Source organism: Dermacentor silvarum, chromosome 1 (genome assembly GCF_013339745.2).
Source record: "Dermacentor silvarum isolate Dsil-2018 chromosome 1, BIME_Dsil_1.4, whole genome shotgun sequence".
In the NCBI taxonomy this organism is placed as follows: Eukaryota; Metazoa; Arthropoda; class Arachnida; order Ixodida; family Ixodidae; genus Dermacentor; species Dermacentor silvarum.
Window position 1 is genome coordinate 30231751 of NC_051154.1, and position 26470 is coordinate 30258220.

Genomic DNA, 26470 nt, shown 5'->3' on the forward strand with positions numbered 1-26470 from the left:
TACGCTTTTCCTCAAGCTGAAATGCACACAGACATTGCATAGTACTCTAACAGAGGGTTACACCCACAGAATGTGACTAAGTTATCTGCAGTTGACATTAGCATCACCTGCGAAAATTAGTACCTGCCATTAAAAACCAATGGTATTCACAGAACGAGGCAGCAGGGCAGTTTCCAGTTTGCTCAATGCCATGATGTGTGCTATGTATCAATCGAACTTCAGACACCTCACTGGCAGTTTATAGTATAACCATGTGAGCATACTAACACCTGCTATCAGATGCTTGTAAAGGATACAAAGCACCCATTATTTAGACTTTGCTCAATGGTGTAGCACATTATCGAACAAGTCATTCGAGCTTGACTTCAAAAACATGTTTTAACAAGCAAAGCCTCTATTAGACCTATACACTCCAGATCAGTCCAAGAGTGGTTTTATTGAGTTTACACTTTGGCATTTCTCTTATTGTTTCAACACAAACATATTCTGGCTTTTTAATCTTGGTTGACTTTAAATACAAATAGTTTTTTTTTTTTTTTTTTTTTTGGGGGGGGGGGGGCTATAAACTTGTGACACACACAAAAAAAAAAAAAAAAAGCTCATTTGCTATTAGTGCTTCCAAGGCCTATTTAAGGTTCTCATGCAAGTTTTAACAGCAAATTGGTTTTCTTGTAGCACCTTTATACAGAGAAAACTGTTGCCTTTATAGGCTCTACAGCAACTTAATACCTTGTGCCTTTTTGTAATTGATAGACCTTATCCTTATACATCCTAGAAGCACCCTGAACAGAAGAAAAATTATTATTTTTTTTTACAATTTTGAACATTATATTCTTTAAAGGGAAGTTGCACAGGTGAAATGCTGAGCTCATCTGTCGGCTGACTGATGTTGTCTCTTGCCGACTGTTGAAATTTGTTACAAAAAAGAAGTACGTTCAGTTAATAATCAAAACCTTATATTTGCTAAGGTCATCAGAAAGTGTAGTTTCTGAAGATTTATCACCATTTTTCTGTACCCAGTCATGCAGCATTTCCAAGTTGTTTTGAAGTGCATCGGTATAATGTAGCCATGAACTCGGTAACCATGATGAAGGCCGTTCTAGTATTATTTTTTCGTACATTTTTTTCATCTGACGTTTTTCACTAACCTGTGCCAACATTCTGTCCTGGAAGTCCAAGATAGCCATCTAGCTTACGCAAACCCATAACAGCAACCAACTCTTGAATCCACTGCTTGGCATGTGGGACATGAAGTGGTGACCATGCCGAACCAGTCAGAAAATTATAACAAAGCAGCACAGCTGCGACAGCATTAATCAACAATATGTTATGACATACTCTATTCAATGACCTAGAAGCTTTACTGAAGTGCTGCACCCCAGAGCACTGTTGTGCTGGTAGGCGCTGCAATGTTTCCGACTTGCATAGCGACAGTTTTTGTAGGCTCTAACCACGGTAGATTTTGTGGCTTGTGTTTGGCCACAAGAACCCCAGGTATCAGCATAGGTCCACTTCCGCACAAGATGAAAAATAGAAAATGTAACGTGCCTCCAATGCACATGCTGTTGCAATTTAGAGAGAGAAGAAAAAGCTAAGGCACAGGTTTAAAAAATAAGACAGTCTAGAATGGCTATGCAAGTAGAATGCTAGCAGTAAAAAGATGCAAAGAAAGAAAAATGTACTGTTGCATTTTAGTATGTAATGTTTGGGTGCAAAGTGGAAAGAGAGCAATAAGACATTACATACACTCATAGGACATATTGTCAATTTCTTATTGGCAAAATGGTTTTATCAGCATCTATGGCTTGAGAGCAAAGGCTTTTAGGCAGTGTGCTGAATTGCCAGATGTACTGGTCTTGCATCAATAACAGTGCCAGGTGTACACGACTGTTCCTGCTAAACCCCTGGCTGAGCTCCACTGAGATTTCACACAGAGGTTCTAAGTTGCGTAAAGGTTAGTCAGATACCACGTTCGTGGGCATTACTTACCAGTTTCATCTAGGATAGTTTTTGAAGCTTAGAGAATTGAACATGAATCTTTGTAAATCCTAAAAAGGTAAAGCAAAAATACTCACCCTGCAGCACATATGCTCCACTTTAACTTTCCAAACTGCCACTTCAACATCTTCACGCATCTTCAAATTCAATAACCTTCCTTTCACTATCCTTGTGATTCACCCCGTAACCTTGGCAGCCCCTTTTCCTTTTTTTCCTGTATGTATCTTCGTCAAAAATGGCGCTATTAAGGGCTCATTCACACCAGCGACTTGAAGAGGTTGCACAACCAAGTATCTTGCGACCAGGTTGGTCGCAAATGGTCACTTACCTCGAAAAGTGACTGTTGTGAGTCAGTAGCCCATTCCTCAGTTTTTCAGTTGTACAACCACATACGCAATGCTTCTGAATCAATCAGGTGTGCAAGAACAGGATGTCTATATACACTGACGCTTAATTTATGTGGCAAACAGATATTAACAGCATCAATCGCAAGACATTTTGGTGTGATGACAGGCCGGTCACACATGCCGGTGTGATCGGTCACCTTCAGTCGCTTTTTGATCGCCAGTCGCAATCAGTCGGGCGACCTCAAGCCAGTGTGTGAGCAAGTCGTTAGTTGCTGCCCTTGTCTTGATGCCACACAGCGGCAACACCTGCAGTTGCTGCAACCCTTTTGTTGTCATGTCGCTTGTCTCATCCTATGGTGTTGCATACGTGTTCACTCTTTCCTTAGTATATGCTTGCTACATGCAAAATACACCAGTTGAAAATCTAGTATGTGTCTTGTCATTCTCTTCGCTCATTTGTCTTTTCTTGACTACACAATATTAACTCCCAACCCTGTTGTCTTCTTTTTCTTGCACTGCTTTCCACCATGCATCTTTACAGACTTGCCCTGCTAACCATTTTAATAGCCTATCAAACTTATTAGTCAACAACTTATAGCCGAATTAAAAGTTAGTAACATTAGTTCTTGACATTCGTTTTGCACATAATGAATGCATGTCACACGATAGATTGTACAGACTTTTGACAATAATCTTCTCAACTTAGTTGTTTTGTGTAGTTCTATGTGGAAAGCTCAAAGCTTGCTTCATATTCAAAAGCAACTTCTACCTTACCCCCAGCTGATCAAAAACAACTCTTTTTTTTTGCCTTTAAAGAAGTCTACGCATGATTTTTGTCTTTCAAGCACTTAATAAACCAATAGTCAACAACACTCAAGCTTGTAATGAACAAAAGCTAGAAAATGTTAAAAATTGTCTGAAGCAGTGACATAGTTGTCTACATGTGGCCATCTTTTGAAGAAAAAAAAAAAAAAAAAGCTGCCTCATACAACAATGTCACAGTCTACGTACACACCAGTATTGCAAACAATACCTTCATTTACAGAAAATAAAAGTTCAAGTTTGTTCTGAAACTTTGTCAGTTGTCTGTACACATAATGTAAGTTTGACCTGTCACACATGAAGCACAACCAAAATGGCAGGCAGCCAGTTTTGCTCTGTTTGCTGGAATTCAAGACCATCATTAAAATGTATGGCACAGCTGATGTTTTGCTATGGCCACAGCATTCAACAACTGTTTAATATGTTTTACCAAAAGGGATGCATGCTCTGCAATGCACAGCACACATACTGTTCTGTAAACTGTTGCCCAACATTTAACTTACAGCTAAGCTGCTATCCTCAGCATACAGGCTGCTAAGCTGCTTTGCAGACCTAATAGGCATCAGCAATGGGTTTGTGAACAAATTCCACTGGTAGTATTAGTGAGAGCTTCAAGTCTTTGCATATGAGCAATTCGACTTCCTGAAAATAATTTGCCATAGAAAGCAAGAATCCACTTTTTCTCATGCATCAGGAAAAGTTTCCATGCCCATACTTACCACCACAATTTCTGGAATATGACACTAAAACAAGCTTTGAAGAACACGACGTGGACATTATGAGACAGCAAATTGCTTTTTACAGCAGCTCTTGATTTTGTTAGGTGTGCGATTGGGCTTGCTGTAATGCCATTTTATGTGCTACAGCAAAGACCAGTCAGCAACACTTGACAAAGAAACAAGCACGTATGTCGAAAATACCCTAGCTGCCTAGTATGCATGAGCAACAAGGCTTAGTTTCAACTACATGAACTTTCACAGTGAACAGTTTTTAGTAGCTGATTGCAAGAAAGAGATCGAGAGAAAGAAAAGCTAACATTAAATAGCATCTGTGTGGTGTTGCCACAACAAAACCGTTTTCCAGACTCCATTAGCCGTTTTTGCATTGAAGAGCCACAAAGCATGTAATCTGTCAGTTGCTGCATGCTCACCAAGGCCAGTATAACGGAACATGATTCTGATCTGTTTTTAATCCAAATCTGCCATTAGCCCTCCGTGATTGGTCAAAATGGCTCAGGCTCTGCCCATAAGAGCTGGGCCCAAGCCAATTTAACCTATTACTGAGGTTTGATAGCAGACTTGGAATAAAAAACAGATTGGAATAGTTTTACATTATCCTGACCCAGAGTGATCGCATTTCATTTTATTTCAACTAATCACAATGTTTGTATCTTGACAGTGTACAGTTTGTGATAAAACAATTCCTAGCTATGCTAATCCTATATTTATATATATTTCAGTCTGGTGCTTATTTTATTCATTTCACTGATGCGCTGGTTAACTCACGTAGAATCTCTTTGAGTTGATTGGCATGTCATGCTGGTGCTCATCCTGTTGTACATGCTTTATGTCCACGTCTTTGTGCCATTGATTTCATGTAGTGCTGATTAACATAAATACTACTTAATTATTGTCAGTATGCAAATTATTCACTATTCTAAAGCTACGAGAGTAAAATGAATATTGGCAGACTGTGTGATGGATGTGAGTGAAAATGTTGCTGTAATTAAGAGCTCTATACTTTACAAGTACTTTAACCAGCCATTTATATTACACTATAGCCTTTGCAAGCCTTTTAATAGGAAGAAAAATTGTAAAGGCTTTATGCAAACTGGTGTGTGGATCTCAACTATGCAAGCTTATGATGTACCATTGGTCCAAATGCAATATGGAGTAATCCACTTATATAGCAATATAGCAATCAGTGATTTCAGAACTGCCAATTCATGCATTAAGTCTATCCATATATGATGATGAAATAACCATAGTATCCTAGACCCAATCAAATTTTCTTCAAGGAAGCCATTTTCTGGGAAACTAGGACACAAAATGAAATACTAAAATACTAGTTGCCAAGAGGATGATGCTGATGTGGGTTTGTGTCATTGCATAAAGTTGCACTCCGTGTGCTTGCAGGACTGTTAAGTGAATGTGAAGCACCGCGACACTGAAATCACTTTATCTGTTTTCAAAAGCAATGTCTTGGCGAGTTACCCCCAATTTTTCGTATCGGGTATGCGTGTTTCTAGCCTCTTTCATGGGCCGATCTTGGAGATAGTGCAGTCTAAAAAGGTGGGCCGTTCTTGTGGGTATGTGCAGCTTTAAGATGTGGGCCAATCCCAAAGGTTGAGCAGTAAAAAAAAATTAAGCAGTCCAACCTCCTCCTACTCCCCTCATGTAAGGGGTGATGCGATAGAGTGCCTTGCTTCCTTGACTCCACCCCATTCTCGCTCCAAACTCGCGCAGAAAGACATTATTGTCATTTATCGACGTCAACTAGAGGTTGAACCACCTTCCAAATTTTTTTTTTTCTACAAGTGCATGGTTTGATCAATGACAGACTAAAGGTTTTCAATGAAGGCATAGGCCTTTACTATTTTAATAGGAGTGTTTCTTATACCCCCGTCTTGTCAAGATATAAGTCATGTCATTGCCCAAGTGTACAGGTACTCAAGGAAGGCTTAAGATCAACCTCTTAAATCTATAGTAAATTAAAATTAAATTAATTAAATTATGGGGTTTTACGTGCCAAAACCAGTTCTGATTATGAGGCACGCCGTAGTGGGGGACTCCGGAAATTTGGACTACCTGGGGGTTCTTTAACGGGTTTTACGTGCCAAAACCAGTTCTTATTATGAGGCACGCCGTAGTGGGGGACTCCAGAAATTTGGACCACCTGGGGTTCTTTAACGTGCACCTAAATCTAAGTACACAGGTGTTTTCGCATTTCGCCCCCATCGAAATGCGGTATAGTAAATTAATAAATTAAAACCTTGTGAATTTAGCTGGTTATATGAGTATTATTGTAATTGGAATTCACTGCACATGAGATTAAAAAAGTGCTCCTGGCACAAACCTGAATGGTAGCACTGCTACTGTTCCTTTAATACATCATCATCCAGTAAATAACCTTCTTCAACAAAAATTGTCACAGCTACTAAGACCATCGCTATGCTGCTCAAAGAGCGATAAAGATGATGATTTGGGTCTGATTGAATGCTCAACTGTTTGAAGCCTGTGCTTTTGTGCTGAGTAGTTCAACTAGTGCCGATCAGCGACTGCTGTCTAAATACTCCCCATCACAATATAAAAGTTATTTTGGAATGTTGTGGTTGGTGCCAGTCAAAGCTCTTAACTTACCTTTCCATACCTCAGTTGAGCCTATTGCACACCCTTTGATGTAGCCTACTAGGAGGTTTCTGGTACTCTGTAGTAATCAAGAATGCATGTTATAGTTATACAAGGATACAGTGTTCTGGTCCACAAGATTCAACCAGCCAACTACATGATTATTAATCCGTATATCTTCCATGTTCAAATCGGATCAGAGATTATGTGAAATGATACTCACAGCTGTTTAATAATTTATAAATTTTGTTCTATTTCCAGTGAATGCATACAAATCAAGTTTTTGACTATATGTTTAGCTAAATGTGGCAAACATAGTTTTGTACCATTTTGCTCAACTTTCAGTGGTTCACCACATTGAGAGGCTTATATGTGCTGGAAATAGTTTGAAGAAATTAGAGTCGTTTAATTTTTAGAGTCGTTTAATTAGAGTCGTTTCATTAGTGCATGGTCATGCTTGTATGGTAGTGCATGCATGTTGTGGAATAGCAATAAGGTGATTGGAGTACTCACGATCAGAAAAGGCCAGGCAGATTACCAGCTAGAATCCAACAGATGCAAGGTGCACCGCACATACTGCATATACTGTACAGGCACCAATCACCGAGTGATAAATACATTGCTGTGGGAGCACTGGTCTAACCACAGCCAGCAACAATCTGGAAGCACTTCAACATATATATGCAATAATGGTTGTAACACCACCACCAAATATGCACACTACAGAAGAACTGATTAAGCTACACTAATTTCTAATGAATTTGTGAATGAGCTTTGTGTCTCTCCAAGAAGTTATATGCAGATTTATACATATATTCATAAGGCTGACTGTGAACTACAGCAGTAAAATTAACAAAGCGAGTTAAAATGTATAGCTGCTTTAAATATAGTATATACGAGACATTCTGATATGTTTGCACAGTACCCTTATTTTGGACTTTCAAATAGAAATCCTCTGAACTGACAATGTAATACTGTCACCAAGCAGTTTCATGCACAAATAAGTTTTATGTCAACTGAACCACAAAGCAGACATTTCTAAGAACAGTGCAAACTGCAGCTTGAAAGACAATGTGAGATGGCACCTAAACCTAGATACTCACCGTGCTGGACACACCTGTGACATTAATAAACCAAACACAGGATTTTCCTGCCATGATGGATCCATTTTCAGGCAGCAGCTTGATCCCAAAGCTGGTTAAGGAATTTAAGCAAATGCATAATTAATTTGCTTTCATACCTTCAAGTCAACCCACAACAAACATCAAACCCTGCAAGACTCACCTATGTGCACTGTGACCAATTTTCTACTGTATAGTAGAAAGTTGGCTGTATTTTATCACTGCTGGTTAGAACGTAGGTATTTTGTGCTTCAATGCTGATTGAGACAACAATGCGTTTAAGTGCCTTGAATATTTGCACATGCTAGAGGAACTCCAGCAGAGCTCAGAGGAGAAAGTTCCACCTGCAAGAAGCATAATAATGGTGCACCCTCTTAACACAGCTGGTCAGCCTTTCCTTGTGAATGCTGCGACTCATTCAAAACACCATAGCTACAACCAACCTGCATCAGCATGTTGAACCAGTTTGGCATACTTGATCGTGCATACTTGATCGCACATTAATCCTATGAAGCTCTCCATGGAGGTGCACGATAGCTGCAAGCACATTTGCCTTGAACCTTTGTAGACTTTCACGATTTCTTCATGACTCATTGCTAAATATGGTGGTGACGTCAGACATGAGCCTGACACACTTCACCTCCTACACACTCGGTGTTAACTGCCTACTCACTAGGAGTGTACACCTTGAAACCACATTACACATGGTACTGCACTCTCACCACACTGTTCACTTCACATATCACACTGCACATCACTTTGAAACAGCCCCGCACCACTGACGAGATGAAAACTGTAGAAATCTTGTAACTTTACTCACACACATATACTTATATACCCTTGGGCAAACCACTTTCACAAATTACTTTCACTGCACAATTGCTGACGTCTACTTGGCACACAGCACACAGGGAAGCACTACTTTGTGGATCAGCTGGACAAGAAACGGCTGTTGGACAGTGTAGATCATCTTGGTGGCTTGACAAATCTTCAAAACACTGGCCGAGGTGAACACTTATTGTGAGAGATGTAGCACTGCACGAGGCAAGGCCAATGACACTAAATTTATTAACTTGAGGATGCACCACACAAATGTGCACACACACACTCACACACTTGCACAAAAGCAGAGCAGACTTGTGTCACCACACCAACCATTTACTGCTTACAGCCCTACACTTTTATGGGCTATACTATTGGTACTCACTTTCACAGCACAATAAAAGGCACCCACTTCTTCCATTCAGCCACAGCACTGCACTTTCGGCACAATCTTTTCAGAATTTCTCAAGACACTAATTCACCGCATAGCACAAGACTGATGCCTTATTTTCAATTAGCCACTTTACTGCAGGACACTGGTGGGGATGGCTTCAGGAAACCTAACATTGCAGCAGCATGCTGGCAATTGCATTGGCTTGGCAAATCATTCCCCACTCCAATAAGAGGTATTATGACATCGTACGTGTATCCCAGAGACTTGGTCCTGTTCCACAATGTATTGAAAGGGTACTGTCGCAGCAACGGTGCAACATGTGAGATGCAGTTCCTTGAGGTGCTTTTGGCCGGAGGCTAACGTGCCAAAGGTTTGTTTCTCCTTTGTGCTCCAATTCTTCCTCTTTTAGAGATATGGTTGAGGCCAGCCTGTTAGAAGCATTTCCATTAGTTGAATCAGCATGTAGAGTTTCTCAGCATTGTCCTTGACTGAGCCTAGGTTCCTTTCATTTGTCGGGCATATCCATGGTGTACTTTCCAGGTGGAATAAAGCCATTGTTATCGCATTTTAGGAAACGTTGACACTGTATGTTGCGAAAATAACTAATGCATGTTAGCTTGCAATCTTGCTGCTGATGTTGATGAGCACAAGAATTGACAACCTGTAAATGAAAGGAGAAAATATTCCGTTTTAGCATATTGCTTATTCCTTAAGAAGAAAGAATATATTAACCCCACAAAGCCCGAATGCCATTCCACATCAAAGAAAATTAAAACAGCTTATTCACATTTATTTATGGCTATAGGGGGGTATATTGGTACAAAGAAAACAATGAAACAATAATTGTGTACACATGAATTAGTACGGTAATTAATTACTTAGTAATTGATCAGCAGGACTATCCACAACTCCAGAACTCCCTACGTTTTATCAGAAACACGTGTATGGGCCCTGCATAGGGTTTCCAGTGCTTAAATAAGAGTTTTAGGCCAGGGTGCGACTGTTTTCACAACAAATCCATGCATTGCTCGATGAAGTATCACCATTTTCTTTTTTTCTTCCTCTTTGTTTGGCAGCGTTCCAACGCAACGGAGAACACGCTGGGCTGGTGGTGACTAGGCACAACTGTGGCTGCTGTTAAGGGATCGATGGTATTCCTAAATAAAACGCATCACTATTTTGATGATCCAAATATAATCTCACTGTCAGGGAGGGAGCAGTCTACCTGACTGGAGCAGTATTTTTTTTTATTTCGGGTGTAGCTACGCTGCGCTCCGCAACACCCCAACAACCGCCGCTTCACGTCGGCGCAGGACACCGCGGCTTCCGCCGCGGCACCGGGGCACAATCGACCGCGCCGCCAAACAGAGAGGAAAAAAATGGTGATACGTCATCGAGGCGAGGCCCGCCCCTGCACGGATTTGTTGTGAAAACAGTCGCACCCTACTATTACAGTGCCTAGAATAAAGTATATTCTAGGCACTGTACTACTATCACGGCCGCTCGATGAAACATGCGTTTCATCGAGCGGCCGTGGTACTAAATACGGTCGAGTGGGGCGGCGCTCCCTAGCTGAGGCGCAAAACGACAAAAGGTAGGCTGAGGGTGCTGCGAGCGAACTAGATACTAAACTAGATAATAGGGAGGCGCGCGCTGCAGCGGGTTCAGCGGGCGGGCTTCTCTGTCCCCAGGGCCGGTATAACGTAAAACCATTCCAATGTGTTCGCTGCCCACATGGCTCAGGTCACGCCCATGTGGGCATATAACATATTGAGCACTATAATTTCGGATCCGGAATGAAAATTCGCAGTTTCACCCGAAAGGCGAAGCATCGATTGCGATAGCAAATTAGTAGACTGCTATACCAAGTAAGGATATCAGTTTTATCGGTGCTATAAACTCGTAAACATTAGCTTACTAAATTAACAAGCATGGTGTAAATCGCGCACACGCAAACATGAACACATCTCCTTCGGTGACCGCGGACACTCGACTCCGAATTCAACGACCAAACCCTGGCCGTCCAGAGTGCCCGCGATCGGGCCGTCAAGCTCGGCTTGCCGGTCCCTACGTGGGACTAGCCGGGTGGCGCGGGGTATCCCCTGCGTCTTCTCTGGACCTCAGTAAAGTTATTTCACTCACTCACCGCGGACACTCGATGTCAAAACGCTGCAAAGCAGCGAGCGAATTGACCTTCGTGCTGCATCTCGCTTCAGCGCTAAGCGGCGAAAACAGCGCACACGAAGCTATCAGCACTCGGCGCACTTTGTCCCCATTGCAGATCGCTTTCAAGCTGTGGCCGGCGCACCTTACACGCAGCAGTCGCCGGAGTCACCCCCCCCCCTCCCCCCTACGTTCCCACGGGTGCTTTACGCGCGACGGAAGCTGGCGAACTTCCTCCCCGCTTTCCTCCCTTGCGCACGCGAGACGGAGCCACCAACGTCAGCTAACCCTCGCACGCTTTCACTCGCACATACAGCATACGACGCGCGGCGACGATGTTATCGCCCTTGAACATTATACGGAACATCACAGCGACGGCAGAAATGCGCCTGGAGTGTCCATATAATTGCTATCGCAATAATCAAAAACAGACTGGAATAGTTTTACGTAACACCAGCCCATGGATGATTACGGCTCTCCGGTGACGCATATGGTGACCCAGAAATTATGCCACCGCGTCGATTAGACCGCACAAGTTGATAACATTTGCCCCTATGATCATGAGCCTCGGCGCGGGAATATATAGTTCGATCATAGTGCCACCGATGTTTCTTGCTTTGCAGGAAAGCGTGCGCCACGTGTCGTCGCTCGACCCCTCTTTTATAAAGCGCGCTTCTACTACGCGCTTCGTGTTGGTTTATTCTGTGTTTCGTCGTGGTTTCGAAGTGCGCTGCCATATTCTATTATTCCACCAAAATTCAGATTGGCCTGCTCCAAGCTGCATCAAAATGAAATTTTGTCTAACACGAAAGCCATCATCGGACTCGACCTCACTCAAGCCTTTGACAGCACTTCCCATGAAGCTATCCTTGAGCAGGTCTCCCACCTCCACCTGGGAGAGCGATCCTACAATTACGTCCGTGACTTCCTCTGCAATCGCACGGCCACCCTCTCGGCCGGGGATTTACGATCAGACCAGCTTCCCCTTGGCAGCAAAGGCACCCCGCAAGGTTCAGTTATCTCTCCCATGCTTTTCATGATTGGCCTTGCCCAGCAACTACAACGAGTCGACAATATCAACCATACCATCTACGCCGATGACATCACCATCTGGGCGTACCAAGGCAGCGATGGTCAAGTGGAGTCAGCCCTCCAAACGGCGATTGACACGGTTGAAGCCTATCTCCAAGGGACCGGACTGCGCTGTTCGCCGGCTAAATCGGAGCTTCTTCTCTACAAGCTCATTCAGCGGGGACGCCCTCCAAAACACCAATCTGAGCACCGACCCTGTGACTCTATCACCTTACGCCTTCAAGATGGCAGTCCTATACCCCATGTCCCTAGTATCCGGGTCCTCAGTCTCACCATCTCTACCAACGGCTCCAATGCCTTGGCTCTCAACAAGATCTGCGCCCAATCTCAAAACACCCTACGCCTTCTTAAACGCATCTCCAACCGACGAGGGGGACTCAAAGAAGAAAGCCTTCTCCGCCTCGTGCAGTCCTTTGTCATATGCCACCAGGCGCGGATCCAGGGGGGATGTCCGGATGTCCTGACCCCCCCCCCCCCCCCCGCCCCTCAGATTTCTGCATCGGCCCCTCGCTGACAGGGGGATGGCCCTGTTGAAAAAATATGGCCACCAGCATTCTTCAAAATTATTTTTCGCGAGTACCAGTGGTAAAGCTAGCTCGCTCACAAGCCTAGTTGTATTCCGTAGGGGTGTGGTGTTGCGAAAGTTGCCGTAGTTATTTTTTCTCATGCACACCTTGGACCCCCTGGCGCCGGCCGTGCCTTACTCGTCCCGTCGGTGGCGTCGAATGAACGAGGGGACGTCCTTTTTGCCAAGCACGCCGATGTCCGCGCGAGCGCCTTCGCGCCTGATCAACTTAGTTCCCCATTGGGGTGTCATCGGTTTCCTCATTGGCTGTCATCGGTTCCGCGACCAACCTGCTTAATGAAAGAGATCTCTCGCTGAAGTGTTCATATATAAATAATAACAACTAACAGCTAAACTAAGAACTACGCATAGGCAACTTTTTTTAACTGTAGCACTCATTGTGATCACAGTTACACTTTGACAATATCCAGTACGAGCACAGTACCGTTCGTACGCTACAAGTTTTTCATTGTAATTTCGCAGTTGTATTGTCGTACATTAAGCATAGGAGGTTCAAAGCCGCCGGATCCGTTTATCTGAGTGGCCGTTCTCGCGGAGCGGGGCGAAGCCTCGAGCAGCGGCTGCCAAGTGGGGGAGCGTGACGTCAGCGGCCAACGCCAGCGCGCGAGCATAGAGAAAGGAATTGCGCGGGCATATGATGGCGTCGCGTGGTTAGAGAAACGGGAGCAGATGCGCACCTTGTGTAAAAGGATGACGTCGCGTGGGAAACAAAACATCAAGACGCTGGCTCGCGCTCACGGCTACTACGCCACATCGTTCTTCTTGTAGGTGGCGTCGTGAGTCTTCATACGCGGTGGTTCGCATATCGTAAACAAACAGCGTAGTGGTTGCCGCGTTGGAGCGGAGCGTTACTCCAAAGCAACCGAAGGTGCCTCAGCCGAACACAAAGAATCTTCTTAAGGAAATCAAGGTGTCCCAACAGAACTCCAAAGATGGACCCGTGCTTACACGTTTATAACGAACCTGCGACAGATCATCCCAAATTTTATTTTAAGAAACAATACAGGCTAGATGTACCGGGTGTTCAAAATTAAGCTTTATGGTTTTCTTAAAATGAGGCACTGGGAGGCACGTGAAAACCACCTCCGCAAATAAGTTATGTGGCCAGGGGGACACAAAGTGAGATGATAATTATCGCTAGTCAGCAGCCGAATTGACTAAAATTGAATAATTAACTTTTTATTGACTGCAGTAAGTCTGTATGTTTGTATTCAAAAGTTAGAGGCAGTCGTGTTTCTACACAGTTTCACTTGGAACAATCCTTCTAGCGTGTCTATGCTCCGAGATAACCAACTACAAATTTTAATTGTCGTTTGCATGATTATGCATGCAAGAAAGTGAGGATCGGCGCAAAGCTCCTCCCTGATGTGCCGCGGCTGTTGGGTGCGGCGCATCCTGACAACGCGGCGGAGGCATTGGCAAAGATAATAACTGTCCCCCTTCCCCTCACGGCTGGCGAAATAAAAAAAAAAATCGAAGAACCCATAACCGCTGTCGTAACACGCGACCGCGCAGCCTGTAAAGATGGCGGCAGCTGCCATGCCGAGATAATGGCGCGCGCGGAGAAGCCGGAGGGCAGTGCGCGTGCGTAATGGTGACTAGACGACCGGGCATGGTCCTTGCCTGGGCTACGCAAATAAAGTCACTGCTGATTTCCAAGTATTATAAGTTTTATTGAAATCAAAAGCAACAAACTGTACCATCAAGATCAGAAACCTTTTTAGCGATGCTAACGAATATTTCATGCTGCCGCTTTAAGTTTGGTGTTGTCATGCACAAATCTCATGACAACACTTCACCCATCAAAATGTCAATGCCCTAAAAATGTTCAAAATGCCCCCCTTCCACAGCAATGCAAAGCATAAACTGCTCTTGCGTCGACTCGATAACTCTGCGAAGTACGACAATTTAAATTTGGAGTCGGATATCTCGGAGCACGAACACGCTAGAATAATTCTTCCGACTGATACTGTGTAGACACACGACTGCCTCTAAGTTTTCAATACAAACATACCCACTTACTGCAGTCGACAAAAATAATTGTTCAATTTTAGGTAATTGGGCTGCTCACAGCGATAATTATCATCTCACTTTGTGCCCCCTGGCCACATAACTTATTTGCACAGGTGGTCTTCGCGTGCCTCCCAGTGCCTAATTTTAAGAAAAGCATCACCCTGTATTATCACCCTGTATTATCAGGCACAGCCGCCAAGCACATGGCTGTATTGGATAATGTCATTTTCCTATAAGCTCGGAGAAACCGATACCTGACTTCGCTATAGGGCTTCATCTTTCTGGGGTTTTACGTGCCAAAGCCAGTTCTGATTATGAGGCACGCCGTAGTGGAAGGCTCCGGATTAATTTTTGACCACCTGGGGTTCTTTAACGTGCACTACAACATAAGCACACGCGCGTTATTGCATTTCGCCTGCATCGAAATGCGGCCGCCGCGGCCGGGATTCGATCCCGCGATCTCGTGCTCAGCATCGCAACGCCTGAGCTGACTGAGCCACCACGGCGGGCTACAGGTGTTGCTCTAGCCGTATAAAAACGCGGGTTTATCGTGAGCAGAAACGGTGAATTTCGGTATAGGAGAGAGGCTACTATCATCATCATCATTGACAAAAGCTGACCCCCCCCCCCCCCCCCCCTCAGAAAAAACCTGGATCCGCCCCTGTATGCCACATCACCTACGTTGCTGCGTACCTCAACTGGTACCGGTCTGAGCAAAACAAGCTCGACACCCTCATACGAGGGGTCTACAAGCAAGCACTTGGCCTCCCGCATTACACCAGTACTGAACTCTTCAACCAACTAGGAGTTCACAACACCCTTGCCGAACTCATTGAAGCACAACAACGCTCTCAGCTTGAACAGCTCACCCTTACTGAAACGGGACGCTTTATTCTATCTACGCTTGGCTTTATTTACCATCAGCAACAGGGCCCCAAACAATCGATCCCGACTGACATCCGTAGCTGGATCCACACAGACCCTATTCCTAGAAATATGCACCCTGAATATAATAGGGCCCGGCGCCAAGCTCGGGTCGGAGCAATCATAAAAGCCCTTGCTCATGTACCTGGCGTTACATTTGTTGATGCAGCCCAATATTCCCATGGCACAAGATTTGTGGATGTCACCAGACGCGATGGAGTCCTACACCACGCCTCCAGCGTCACTATCCCCACTGCCGAAACGGCTGAAGAAGTGGCCATCGCCCTGGCCACTCTAGATCCCACCTGTCCCACCATCGTGTGTGACTCGCTCAGCCGTCACTAACTTCAGCAAAGGCCGTATTTCTCCTCAAGCTCTTCGTATCCTCCGCCAGGCACCACACTCTAAAGAAAGCATGATCTCCCTGACATGGATCCCGGCCCACGCGGGCACTGTCCACCCACACCTCCCCAACCTCAACGAGGTCACCCACTCCATTGCGCAGGACTAGTCAACCGCGCCGGAGACACTGGACACGAGTTGGACACCAGGGACAATCTGACTACTTATAACGATCTCGTTAAGGCATTTTACCTTAGTCGCCGAACCTTCCCCCACCTCACCCCAAGTTCAGCCGGGCGCAGGCTACCACCCTGCGTCTGCTACAAACAAATACGTACCCTTTACCCGCCCGCCTCCACCTTATGTTCCCTGAAGTTTACAATACCCCCAACTGCCGGTGCTGTGGCACTCACCCGCGGGTGAGTGCCACAGCACCGGCACTCCCACAGCATATGCGGAAGCGTAGCCGCGGCTACGCTTCCGCATATGCTGTGGGAGTGCCCAGCACAGTACACACACATTAACACCATCTCGTCGAGGTTGCGTGAGGCTCTGCGGAGCTCCGCCCTCGACGACCAAACCTGGGTGACCCAGCACGCCCGTGAGGCGGCGGCGAGGCAAGCCCTCGACGTCCCCTCATGGGAGGCTTAGGCCCGGCCATCTTAAAGTGCTGGTTCCGCAATAAAAGTTTATTCCTCCTCCTGCTCCAAACCGCTCCAAAACGCGATTCTACTTGCTCCAAAATGCCTTCGGGCAGCCCCACCCCTGGAAGCGCAGTCACCTTTTTCTCAAACGCTCTTTTCAACAAAGGCCTGCTCCCCACTCTTTTCTGGACGCTTTATTTCGTAATGTAGCGGATTCCCATACGCAGCCAATAGCCGACATCAATCAAGAAGGGTGTTTGGATAAGTGCGCTTCTTCCTACTGTTACTGTCTATATTGACGCAGTTTAATACAGAAGATGAGGTAAGCGAAAATATGCTTTGGAATTTCGATAACAATTACGTACTTCCAGAAGAAGCCGGCTATCGGCTGCTCAGGCTCGGCCGCGGCCGCCCGCGTAGGAATTAAACTTTGGCCACTCTGCTTATCGGTGTCGAAGCCGTCGGGTCTCGCTAATTTCTACTAGTTTTGAACGCTCAACTAGCCTCGGAGCACGCTAAACTTAAGGTCAGACCACACGCACGCTTGCCAGCGCGCGCTCACTCTGGCCGCTCCTGGTTGGACGCCTTGGCAGACTTCGCTTCGTAATGATCGAACTGTTGATAGCGCTTCAAAATGCGCAAGTTTGATGTGGATACTATCCGTCGGTCAAGTTGGTGTAGGACAAGGCCGGTCCGCACCACGTAGCACAGCCAGACAGGTGCATACGAGCGCGAGCGCGCACTCTAGCCCTGTCGTGCACAAAGCAAACGCTGCCGTTGCATGTAGCTTGCGGTCTGCTACGTAGCGTAGATACCGCGGCCGCCGCGGGGTGCCGCGACGAGTCCACTGGCTGAGCGCACTATTGCTCGCTGAGGTCAACGGCGTTTGGCTACGTTAATCAGAAATAGTGGCGTCTACGTGAACATCCAAAATTAAATTTGAACTGCACGCGCCACGGTGACGTTCGGTAGACGGAGCGTTGTGGACATGTCCCGCTCCGCCGTATCCTTCGCAGAGCAAGGCATTGAAGAAGGAGCGGAAACACCGCGAAGGGTGTGTTTGATTGCCAATTAATAACTCCGCTTCTGTTGAACGCATTGAAGTACTTTTTGCGGCAAAGTGTTTCTGAAATAGCCTAATTTGACTTCAAATTTATTTCTCCACTTCGTTAAACAGTGGTTCAGGGCCCCTTCAAGAGTGCAGGTGGTCAAAATTAATCCGGGGTCCCCCACAACAACGTGCTCCATAATCGTGGTTCTGGCACATAAAACCCGAGAATTTAAACTGCCCGTCCTATTCGCGCTTCCTACGGCGATTCACGCTCGGCCGTCAAAGCCTTTCAGAAAGGCGCAGTTGCAAGACAAGCACTACAAATAATCAATACATCTGCACCGCTGCAGCATCACAACATCTGCTGGTTCCCGGCACACCTCGGAGAGATCGAGGACGTCCCTCCCGATCTCAATGAGAAGGAGCGCGCGAGACCTAACCCTCCGCGACGCCACCTATTCTGGTCGTGACCATGCCCGCGAGAATTGGCACCCTCCCTCCACATACAACGAGACCAGAAAGCACTTTTATCTAGACCGCAGAATATACAGCACACCTCACACTAAGCTCACCAGGCCTCAAGCCCTCAGCTTCTCTCAGCGCAATTTCGACGGAAAAATCGCAGCGATTGCTGCGACGTTGCGACGCTGCGACCAACCGGTTGGTCGCAGCCGAAAATCGCAGAATCGGCCCTGCGACTGCGATTTTCGTCGCATGCGACGAAAATCGCACTTCCGGTGCGATAATCGCAGTGCAAAATCGCACCATGTGAAACGGCCTTCAGAATGCTTCAAGCCGCTGAGCACGAGGTCGCGGGATCGAATCCCGGCCACGGCGGCCGCATTTCGATGGGGGCGAAATGCGAAAACACCCGTGTACTTAGATTTAGGTGCACGTTAAAGAACCCCAGGTGGTCAAAATTACCGGAGTCCCCCACTACGGCGTGCCTCATAATCAGAACTGGTTTTGGCACGTAAAACCCCATAATTTAATTTTTAGAATGCTTCAAGCCAACACGTACCCCACGCAGAACAGACTACATCACTACATGCCTGAGCTATACACAACATCATATTGCAAAAATTGCCTTAGCACACTGGACGTCAGGCCCGTAGCCAGGGGGGGGGGGGGGGGGGGGGGCAAAAAAAAAAGAAAAAAAAATTTGATCTTTACCGAAAAAAAAACATTACTGAAAAATAGGTGCTTTCCTCAAATAGTCACGGCCTTCAACAAGTGCACGCCCCCCCCCCCCCCCCCCCCGAAAAAGTTCCTGGCTACGGGCCTGCTAGACGTATACATCACTTGTCTGGCCGTGTGGTCGGACCCACGCAAATAAGAATCAAGACTCCACGTGGCTACAAGAAGCACTATGCAGCATGGGTCTGGCAGAACAACTCTGGCCCGTCCAACTTCGAACTCCCGGTCCCAACGTGGGAGTAGCCCGTTCTATGGGGCGCACTTGCGCCCAGTAGCCCACAGGACCAATTTAGGAAGCATTGACAGGACCTTTCAATAAAGTTATTCCATCCATCCATCCATCTTTAACGCAGATCTGCGCTCGCTACTTTCCTGTCAAAAATGTTATGTCTCGCTGACAATGCACGTGTCGTTCGTGAACTGAAAATACCGGGAACGCATGCAGCAGCGTTAAATAAAGGAAAGGCACGCAAGAGATGACTATTACTGTTTGAGGACAAGACAAGCCCGAAAGGGTGCAAACTATTTTGTGTGCGTCGTTCTCCTCGTCGCCGCTGACGCCACGAACTAGTTTTGACAGAGAAGCTGTTAGCCTCTATAACATAAAAATAGTTGGTCCACAAAAATGTAAGCCCATCCCGGAGACAGTGCAAAGAAGCGGGAAGCGCACAGTGTGCTGCTTCTCCAAGAGGCATCACATGACGTCATCAGGTGACTTCATTTGACGAAGACATCGCGTGACGTGATGTCATCAGGCGATATCGTCACGTGACGATGCCGTTTTTTTCTCGTATATTCGAATTGCAGTCCGAAGCTATCATGTATTCAGCTTGTTGTAAGTCATACCTTACGAATTTTCTGACTCAATTTACTTTGAGAAATTCAGTTAATAACGCACTTGCGCTTGGCCCTAGAGGAATGAGCATGTATGCTGCACTTCCGCACACGTACGTCGCTTGTGGTGGTGGTGTTTGTCTAACGTCGACAACAGCTTCGCTGTACAGCCTCCCGCATTAGCTATATTGCGCGAGCGTCAATCACGCGTCATTTTAGCGCCTTTAAGCGGCGATAATCAGCGAGACCGGAGTACTCTCAAGTGCACTTAGCAATCTCCTGTGCAAGAGTCGTCTAATGCGATGTTCCCTTCAGGACGACGTACGACCATATTACAGTGCTCTCGCGCGATATAGCTAAAAATGCCGGAGGCTGTACATCCACTTTCACAGGGTGGAATGGAGGCGGATAATTTTTGTTTTTCTGTCGCTCGGGCCGTCGCCGCAGACGACATGTATGTCTGCTTTCGTCGCGAAGCTGTAAGGTGATGTTTGTTGGCCCACAAAGCTGCCTTTTTAAACTTTTTTTATGACCCGCCGCGGTAGCTTAATGGCTATGGCGTTGTGCTGCTGAGCACGCGGTCGCGGTTTCGATCCCGGCGGCCGCAATTCGATGGGGGCGAAATGCAAGAACGCTCGCACGTTAATGAACCCCAGGCGGCTAAAACTGATCAGGAGTCCCCCAATTAATAAGGAGGCCCTGCAATCGGATCGTGGTTTTGGCACCGTAGAATCCGGGAATTTAATTTTTAAACATTATATGAGCATGCATGACCGCGTATGCTCCGAAGACAGCAGACTTTGCGAACAAACGACTTAATTGTTTCGAATTATCCCGTGTGCTTCTTATAAAGCATTCTTTTTAATGTGCACTCTAATTATAAACTTTCTAATGAAATTTGTTTGGTATTAATGGTGAGTGGACTCTACATTATTCGCAACTATTCGACGACGACCCAATTGTCGCCAGTCTTTTCGTACAACCAAGTTGCATTTTTTTTTTAGTCCTACTATGTCGCGCATATTACATAGGAAAGGTGCAGCAGACTCCTCGTTTGCACGGCTACAAATACAGGTACTGTGAACGGTTAGGTCCAACCAACAGAACTAGAAGCACTACCAAAAACGAAACGGCCTTTATGCAGGGTGTTTCAGCGAACACTTTCAAAATTTTTAAAAATTGCCTGTGGCAGATAGCACAATTCTAGTCCATGCGCTGGCCTACTCGAAGGAGGTGGTCATTACTTACACAAAAAGTTAAATGCATAACCGACTAATTAACAATGACTAAGTTATAATTAATTAGCTTATGGCACATATTGCAATTTACAAATTCTAGCAGGTGAGACTGCAAGGAATATCCACTTGAAAATAATTGTGTGGACGACACCATTTACGAGATTTGCGCCGTCAAACTTGCGGTAAAAATGCATTGGAGTTCCAGTTACTGTCTTAACAAAACGTCGTTTTATGCATTGAAGCACAGAACTGGCACGCGCCAATGCATTTCTCCGCAAAGTTCGGGAATTAATATCTCGAAACTGGTGTCATCATGAGAATTCGTTTCAAAGTTGATCCACCTTGAAAGCTCCCCGTCTAGAATTTGTGTGTTCCCCTTTTGTCTTTCGTCTTTTCGCGCTGTTCCCCTGTCGAGTATGTACCGACTAGCCCAAGCCTCTACAGTGTTGTGATAAGGTGATTAGTTAATAACTGAATTAGTGAATGTTTGTTAAATAGTCGATTATTGTGACGGAGCGGCATAGTTTCGAGTCGGCGACACGCCGATTAACGGGCGTCAAAAACGTCGTGGTCCCACGGTGCGGCCTATAGTTTCGAGATATCGACACGCCGATTAACGGACCCAAGTGTGTGCGTGTGCATCCGTGTGGTGCAGTGCGGGGGCGCGACCTTGGACAGCGAGGGGGAAATCTACCGTTCCCTCGCCCCTGATTAAAAGGGCCGAGGGAACCTGCAGTTCCCCGACATAGGGAACTAGGGAAAGGAGATGCTATTTAAGCGCAGGTTTTAGGCCCTGCTAATGAATCTAGAAGCTGAGCCTGTAATCTGCTGAGAAGCAGTCGGGGGTTAGTGCCGTCCAATATCGACTGGGCCGCCTACTCGCGTCGTAACTCCGAGTAACTCGTTGACGTGCGAGACGACAAACCAACGTCTGCAACGAAGCTCGCTGTATTTCGCCTCAAATTAGCTCAACCTGCTTGAGGGAAGTTGTCGGATCTAGACTCCCGGGAAACCCAGCCCAGCAATCGCATCCACCTCAACAAGATCGGCTCGCCAGCATTCTTCGGGAAAGCTCTGCGCGCCGACTTCACGGTTTATGGACTTGCTGCTGCTGCCCGACCATGTGTATGACATAATTTTTTAAACTTTGTTTTCTTTGAACTTTATTTTAGTGAAGTGCTGTTAAGTGTTATTCTTGTATATTTGATCCGCGCCCTGGTTCATATGTATATGCATTGTTAATTGCTCGTCACATTTCTTTGTCATCATTGAGATATATTAAGTTCAGGCGTGTTAGTTTGTCTTGCGTCTTTTTTATTATTTTATTTTATTAATTTGTGTATATTTATCAGCCGATAAATATCTTGTTTTTTTGTTTACTCCCGACTCTGACTCTTTCACTGTGTTCGCTTGAGTACGGAACGACCAACCGGCTTGTATACCCCGTCGATTGACTTCGCACCGACGGCGAACGGGTGACGGCCGTGACAATTATGCATTTCAATCTTTTGTGCATGTCTACCTATTCGAGTACGCCAGCTCATGGACTATAATTGTGCTATCTACCACAGGCAACTTTTAAAACATTTGGAAGTGTTCGCTGAAACAACCAGTATGTTTGTGGCAGTGCAACAGAAGACAATAGAATTTACAACCGAGCCATCACGCATTATACAACGGTATATTGATTGTTGTTCAGTAGGGGAAAAAAGCAACTTAAAAGACGGGACATTTCGCCGCCCCGACTGGGTTAAGGGAACTCGGACTAAAGGTGCATCGCCTGCGGTAGATCGAAAAGTCCTCCAGCGCATAAAAAGCAAAGGGGGAGAGGAAAGCGAGACGTATGGCGTTCGCTCTCCTCAATAGTGCTTGCTAAAAATAGGCGCGCGAGGACGCCGTGACGCAAAGGCTTGATGCGTTGCGCGTGAACAGTGGCGTATCAGACTATTCAAGATGATGCGCTTGGAAATGCCATGTCGCATTAATGTAAATCCCGCTACATTGACACTCCGGATTCCAAAGCTTGTGCGCGCGTGCATGAAATAGATATGCTGCTAGTTTTATCCTTCCCTTAGTGCGAACAATGTTGCTTAATTGTTTGTGGCAGCAGAGCCGTTCCGCCTGCTCGGTTAATTGCGTGGAGGTATAATCGTGTTTACCTTCATTTAATTTTTATTCAAACATTCGGATTTTCACGACAAATAAGAAGAATCGGTTAGACCGTTAGCTTATCAATAAATGGAACTAACTTATGGCATATATGCCGAAGTCGCGGAAGCACAAATTCAACAGCCAGTGCTCAAGGTTTGTCCGTAGAGTACTGGGTGAGTTGGTAATTTAAGGCGATAATCAGTACGTGGAAGACAAGGACAAGAGCAGCAGACAAACACTACGCGCTGACTGCAGGAAATCAACGGCGCGTCTGAATTTCCTTCATTTAATTTGACTGCCGCGCTGTGCCAATTATCGCCATGACTAATACACCCTGCAGTTCAAATACGGGATGATCATTTTTAAGTTTTGTGGAATTTTTAAAAGTCGCTTGTGGCAGATAGCATAATTCTTGTCCTTGAGCTGTATTATTCAAAGAGGCGGACATTAATAGCACGATAAATCGAAACACATACTCAACTAATTAACAATTCACTAATTCAGCTCTTAATTACTTTACGGCACGTATTGAAATTTACGAATTGTAGCCAGTGAGCTCGCAAGACGTATCCACTTAAAATGAATTTCTAGGATGACAGCAGTTTCGAGATATTTCCCAAAGTGCAGGACGATATACATGGGCGTTCCAGTTACTTTTGTGCTTCAATTCAAAAAGGGCGTTTTGTTACATAAGTGGAACAACAGTGCTTTCTTACGGCGAGTTTGATAGCGCATATCTCGAAACTGGCGTCATTCTGGAAATTTATTCCAAGTGGAACTCCCATGTATTCAGCATTTTGCGTAGATGTATTATCTCACTGCGGCGACAGAAGGTGAAGATGCATCACTAATCAGCAAAACATAAAACTTCAATTGTTGCTACAGCTATAAAACTAGTTTGTGGGATTCTCCTAACACTACTCGCTAGGAAAGGTGGCCCTTGCAACGAAACTGGCCGTCACGCGGGGTTTTTCATCATATGCGAACGTTCGCAATAGGCGGACTTCTCGAAATGATGCGGAAGATATATCCGCATCATTTAGAATAGTCACACACACACACACACACACACATATATATATATATATATATATATATATATATATATATTTAATACGACGATGAGCATATCAGGAATACAAGTTTTGTCTTCCCAACGCTGACTCGAAAACGGTGGTAGAAAGATTCTTGCAAGTAGCTGTTCATGTACGGGGATTCGGTACTTCAGGGGTGTAACATAGGTGATTGATACGTGCCTAGAGCAAAGTAGTTTACAGTGACGTGATCCCCATTCATATTGTCACAGTATGTAATGTGAAAAGGACATGGTTGGTGCCCTGGGAGACGACGAAGATTCTGGTTTTCGCTACTCTACGCGGCCATTAAAACCCATCTGTGAATACTAGTACGCTTCTTCCTTCCCGTAACATTATTGGTGGAGGTGCGGGGTAGTCACTTGCGCAAGACGGAGCTCCGCAGCGGACGTAACATGGCCGCCATGTCATCCGAAGGGGAGTCTTCAACCGCAGCCCCATCGACGCCACCGACGGTCAACCTATCCCAGCCCCGCGACCCTGGCTTTCTGGGATTGACAACATTGACGTCGATGAATGATTGGTAAATTACGAACGGGTCTGCGCACACAACAGGTGGGATAACACGCTTATGCTGACCAACATAATATACTACCTAAATAAATAAAAAAAAAACGGCACGGGTCTGGTTCGAGACTGCAGCGCTGTAGTCACTTTCTTGATAATGGGTAATAAATAATATAGAGACTTTAGAAGGGCTGCAAAGTCAAGCGAGTGTGCAATACGTCGTCAGGCGGCACGGGTTACGATACGGCGCCTGCACACACGTGCGTCAGATACATGTGCGACCAAGTAGCTCAAGAAATGCGGTTATTCATCGCTGTAAACTTGTCTCCACGAGAAATAGGCAGCCTTATCCAGGCTTATGTATCGTAGTGCCGCTTGACTTTTAGCATTACAATAAAAATTAATTCCCGATTAACCCCAGATCTGCAAGCATCAGTGCATCTATATCGTTTAAGGCTCATTCACATTAGACCGACACACCGATTTTGGTCGGCCGACTGTTGGCGACAGCAGTTTACAGGACGGTAAACGCTGTGGCCAACGGCTTAAAGGAAGAAAAACGCTGTCGCCATCAGTCGGCAGACCAAAATCGGCGTAGTGTCGGTCTAGAGCAAATGAGCCTTTAGCCGATATCCACATTTCCAAGACTTCCCGGCCGAGTGGTTTAACAAAGTTTTGCGCGGCGTTTGTTTTGACATAGGATTTATCGAAAGTATACATGGCTTGCACCGACGTCTCGCTAGGTATCTTGGGATAGCAGCTTTCCCTGTTGGTGTCGCGGTACTAGCAGTACCCCAACCGCTGTTCCACTCTGCAGTTGATTGTCGGTGCGGTCGAGGTTTGCGTGCCCCCTTTCGCCACGATGGTTATGTGTGCTGTTGTTCGCTGCTCCTTAGCGGCAGCTAAGGAAAGGCGAAGTCGACGAACACGAACATATCATAACTAAGAACAAAATCAAGCCATTCACTATAATGTCAACTACACGGATATGTCATCTACGAAATGTTTCTGAAATGGAAGATCTGTAACATTGCCAGCAGTGATCCTGCATAAAATGATACTCTTGTCCGCTTGTACGCTTTCTGCGTGCACTGGACAAATGTCAAAGCGGCGCACTCACTCAACTGTAACTTACAAAACCTCCAAGACGCCGACTGCGAAACACATCATGGCGACCAGTGTCGTCACGCGCAGTGGTATACTAGTTAGTTTTGTTCGCTACCCCAGATATACCCAACAGGGCAAATTATCGCATTTTTCAACAGTTTTGAATACCACGGGTTAATTTGAATGACATGCATAAGGCTAATTTTTCGTGGTCGTGTAGCAGTACTAGCTCTTCTCTTGATTCAGGAGTGCCTACGCTAGCAATAACAATCGAAAACTACTGTGCTGTGCTTCTTGGTCAGGCGGGGCAAATGCGCCTATTTCCTACCATCGGGTGTTTCTATACGGGCCACATGCAGTGCAGATCGTGTAGCGAACGGACAGATGCGCTCCGGGGTCCTTTTTCCAAGACCACAAATCAAAAACAACGCTCCTTACCATAACGCCGACCTGCAGGCCGAACATGGAGTCAAGGCGATGACAACGCTGCATGCACGAGGCGCACCGCCGCGAACATTGAGCTAGAATATGCAGCGTCAAACTCAGTGGAACACTGTTGAGAGGCAAACGGGCGCGACGTTGAACGACACATGACGCGAAGCAGGCAATGGCGTCGGACTTCTCTTTGGTCAATCTTCTCGACGTTTTCGATATCCCTACGTAGTCGCCAAGGAAG

The 26470-nt window shown here is 45.8% G+C and overlaps 1 long non-coding RNA gene across 4 annotated transcripts; it reads right to left on the minus strand.

Annotated features, from left to right (window-relative positions):
- On the minus strand, positions 1 to 26470 carry LOC119459068 (uncharacterized). 4 transcript variants are annotated; one of them, XR_007466506.1, is made up of 3 exons: positions 26233 to 26470; positions 6063 to 9512; positions 1 to 5974 (listed from the first exon to the last, which is right to left on the minus strand). It is a non-coding gene; the product is annotated as an uncharacterized LOC119459068 (long non-coding RNA). The 4 variants fall into 4 exon arrangements; XR_005193583.2 differs by having other exon boundaries at positions 1 to 6593; positions 7028 to 9512; positions 26233 to 26468; XR_007466503.1 differs by having other exon boundaries at positions 1 to 7708; positions 7799 to 9512; positions 26233 to 26464.